Source organism: Geospiza fortis, unplaced genomic scaffold (assembly GCF_000277835.1).
Source record: "Geospiza fortis unplaced genomic scaffold, GeoFor_1.0 scaffold23, whole genome shotgun sequence".
NCBI classification, from domain to species: domain Eukaryota; kingdom Metazoa; phylum Chordata; class Aves; order Passeriformes; family Thraupidae; genus Geospiza; species Geospiza fortis.
Window position 1 is genome coordinate 6,597,339 of NW_005054303.1, and position 4,247 is coordinate 6,601,585.

Here is a 4,247-nt window from a genome sequence, read left to right on the forward strand (position 1 = left end):
GAAACAAAAATCAGGGAAGTTCTCTGGGATTTTGTTGGTCCAGATATGACCAGAGAAGACAAAACTATCATCGTGTGAGGCTGGTACCACTGGTAGAAAAGCTCCCCAGAGGGGTTGACACTGTTGAAGTTATCAAATCACAGTTTTGCTGCAGGTCAGACCTCCAACACCAACCTCCCTCAAACAGACCTAGGAAAAAACAGGTTTTCATCACTTGAAGAGGAAGACAACAGAGGCAGAACTATGACAAGAGGATGAAGATAAACTGCTGCCGTGGATGCTTCTGCTGAACATGGTTCTGCTTGTCTTTCACACCTGGATTCAAAAAAATCATGACCAGATCAATCTTCTCAGCACAAGGTCAGGATTCTTCCTGTGGCAATAGGGTTCACGTTGGAAAGAACAAAGTATTTTGCAGGAGGAAGGAATCTTTTTGGATCTGAGAACATTAGGTTAGGTAAGTGCATTAATACTTAAATATTTCATATTGGTTGGCTTCAAGATCTTCGGTTTACATGTTGCTTTCAAGTAGTAACATAATACTAGAATTGGCCAACTTGAGGTTCCCTTTAACCTCAGAGTGAGCGTCCACAGGTGTGAGTGAAAAGTTTGCTCCCCACCTACCACAAAATATAGCCTGCACATGGAATTCTTTGGAGAAGGCCAAAAGCAGGCTTCAAAGAGAACAGAGACCCATCCCTTGGTGTGCTTCTGTGATAATTTTGAAAGCCAAAGGATGTTGTACTTAAAAGCATATAACTTAGCACATGCATAATTATCAAGGGTTGTGAAGCACAACAATGAAAACAAACATTTGGGGCCAGGAAGTAGTCAATTAAATAAGAGGAAAAGTGAGATGTTGTATCTTGTGGTCTCACAGGTGTCTCAGACTGGCTAGAAACAACAGTTCCTTCACATTGAAAGGTTTCAGACTTGGACCCCAGGAGGTGCTCTCCACTCACTTGCCTTCGTCTTGGGCACCTAGAGGAAGTCCAGTTAGCTTCAGTCTAGGAGGTTCTCACTTCACTGACACATACTGAAACTGGAACAGAGAGTGAAACTTCATCCTAGTGATTTCTGCTATTGTCTGGGAAGTCCTGGGTATCCAATCTTTGCCCACCACTCCTTGGTTATATCTCTTACACAAAGCATGGCCTATCATGGGAACTTTCTCCTCAGTGGTAAACACTGTGTGATGCAATCTGCTGATGAACTCAGAGGCCCATTGCCCAGGCTCTGCTCCTGTCCCTGTGCTGTAAGGCCAGCATTTGGTATATACACATAGCTCTTCTCAGCCTGGTTGCTGATGGAGAAAAAAAAATCCTTTTCATTACTTGTAGTCATCACAAACGGGGGAGAGGAAGACACCTCAATCAGTTGGAAATAATATTGTTGCAAGCTGACCCAAGTGATCAGAGTTAAAATGCACAAAAGTCTTGAAAGCTGGATCCACCTCCTCCAGACCTCCAACCACTTACTGGCTGCTCTGCCCCAGCTGCTGAGCAGTGATAGTGCCTTTGAAGCCAGCAAGTTCCTCCACAGCTTACTGACCTGTCATGTCTCTGTACTCACAGAGAAGACCTGGGCCCCTTCATGACCTAGCTGACATTGCTCTGGTCTGCAGAGCTGAGCCAGCCTTCAGAATTCAAACTTTCATTCTTTCACTGACCTAAAACTTAATAAAGTTTTGAAAAGAGACAGAGAAATGCGGCAGGTGTAATTTCTTGGTCTTTTACCTCACATTCTAATGAGGACCCCAAATCCTCTTCTGCTACCCCTTTCTGCACGTGATCCCACTTCTATAAAATTATCCCACAGTGCACAGAAATAAAAGAGCTATTTCCCAGCACAGGAGGATGAAAAGCAATGAGCTACAAGCAGCTCATGTCATAGCACATGCAACCCTCACCCCACGCTGCCTCACATGCCTCCCCCAGCACTGCAGGAAGGTCAGCCACCCTAGGGACATCCTTCCCTATTTCCCTCCCCAAGCTGCTGCACACCCCATCCCACGTGGAAAAGCTGATGGGTATTACCTGACCCTGATTTTTCAGTCCATCTCCACATTGAGAGTATTTACTGACTCTTCCAAGCACTAACTCAGGCCCCTCTATTTCGGCTTTGTGTGCCCCCCAGCTCCAGGAGATAGCCACATATTCCCAGCAGAAGGTGGCAAGGAGTGCCTGCTTACTCAGAAAGCTGCTGCCAGCCACCTGCACCCAGACCTACTGCTTTTCTACTCTGAAATGTGCACAGCTGGAATTGCTCAGTGCAAATAAGTTATACTCATAGAAAATTCCACAGGAATGTTACTATCTTCCCTGTCTGGTAACAAAGGTAATAAAGCAAGTTTGAACAAAAATCTCAAATACCATTCAATGAATAACCATATTGAATTAATGGACTCCAGGAAGAACATCTTTACCCTCATGACAATCTGCTTCTTGACACACCTTTAGCTAACAATGAGGATAATAGCTTTTCAGGACCCTGAAAGAGGAAATTAAAACCACACTTCAAAAATAATCTCCTTATAAATGCTTATTGTTGATAGTATCTTCATTTGTACAGGTAGATCTTTCATTGTCTAATGCAAAGAATTCACAACTTTTTCTAGTAGAGACACACCCCATTTGCAGGCTCCTGCTCAGCTAAATTTGGATATTAGGACTGGCAGTAAAATTGACTTTGATGCTCAACTGAGAAGGGGGAAACAATCCTATGCAAGTCACTGTTCAAAAGTAAGCAAGCAGCTGCAAAATAAAGTTAAAAATCTCTGAAGCATATCTTGCTTTTAAGTGTAAATTTCAGGTGAGAAATATATCCTGTGTATTAGAGAAGTGAGGTGTAAACGCCTGGATTCCAGGGATCACAGACTTCAGTTAACTTCTGAGAACTATAAACACAGATATCAGTGTAGCCCTGTGCAATACACTGACTACTTACAGAGCACAGAAAAGTTCCTGTGCAGCACTGGAAGATGTGCAGCCTGATTTAACTTGGTTACCCACTACCCAATATTATTTTAGTAGGAACAAGATACTTGTGTCAGGAATCAGGTTACACAGACAAGCAATGTCATGCTGCTGAACAGCAGGAGGTCAAAGTGCTGTGATACATTTGGTTTGGGCAAACAAGGGCAGCCAGGGGATGACACCCAAACTCTACATTTTTAATTTAAAACCAAATAACAAGATGCTTTTTGTTCCCCTCTCTGCTGGCAGAAATGCCCTGACCCCACTGAAATTAACTTTAAACAGATGGAGATGAAGCCCAGCACCAGATCCCATTATATGAATCTAATTTGGATCCCGCATAAATCATTCTATACAAACATTTATTCAAGAAAACAACCCAGGATGCCCCCAAATCTGCAGCTACATTTGCTGCAGATGTATACCAGGTGAGCATCAGACTCCCTTGACTTCCCCCATCCCTAACTGCAAGAGTCTTCTACAGTCAGGGCCCCCAGTGGGTAATCTGGGGATAAAACATTTGTCTGAACCAAGTGCAAAGACCCTCTGAATATTTAAAGAGAGGTTTCAGTGGATCTGAGATGTGTCACTGAGTCACTTCCCAATGCAGATTCCCAGCACATCTGTGATAAACATCCCTGCATCCTTCAGGGATCACATAATTGAGGATGTGAGGAACCAGCCCCAGGTTCCCTCCTGCATCCAGAACAGCATGCTCTGCTTTCAGACAGTCACAAACACTGCCTCCCCAGCCATGCCCACAGCTCTGTGTGTGTGTGTATGTGCATGTGTGTGTGTAACCCCTGGACCACACCAGACACCCTGGTTCCTCCCACAAGCCATATTCCTGCATGAAAAGGTCATTGGATGCAACATCAAGCTCACCTCCAGCTGTCCCCAAACTAGCTCTAACTGCAAATATCAAACCTTGCCTCTTCTCCCTTTCTCACTGGCATTGGAGGAGGTGATGAAATACAGAGCAAGTTTCAGCACTCTAGGGCCAAATCTTGCACTGTTTCCAATGATTTTCAGGCTCATGTGGCACCCACCATTTCCATCCTGTGACCATGGTTATTCCTGGTCACTGGTTGTCAAGGAGTAAGGGGACCCAGCCCTGGGGCAATCCCAGAGGGGAACCCTCTGCCCAGCACAGCCAAAGGCTGGCATGACATGAATCAGTGTTTTCAAGATCATGGGTTTGCCCATCAGGGCGGCCCCTCTGCTTCTGCTTCCTGTCTTGGCAGACATTGCTGAGGGTTTGGTTTTCCCCTG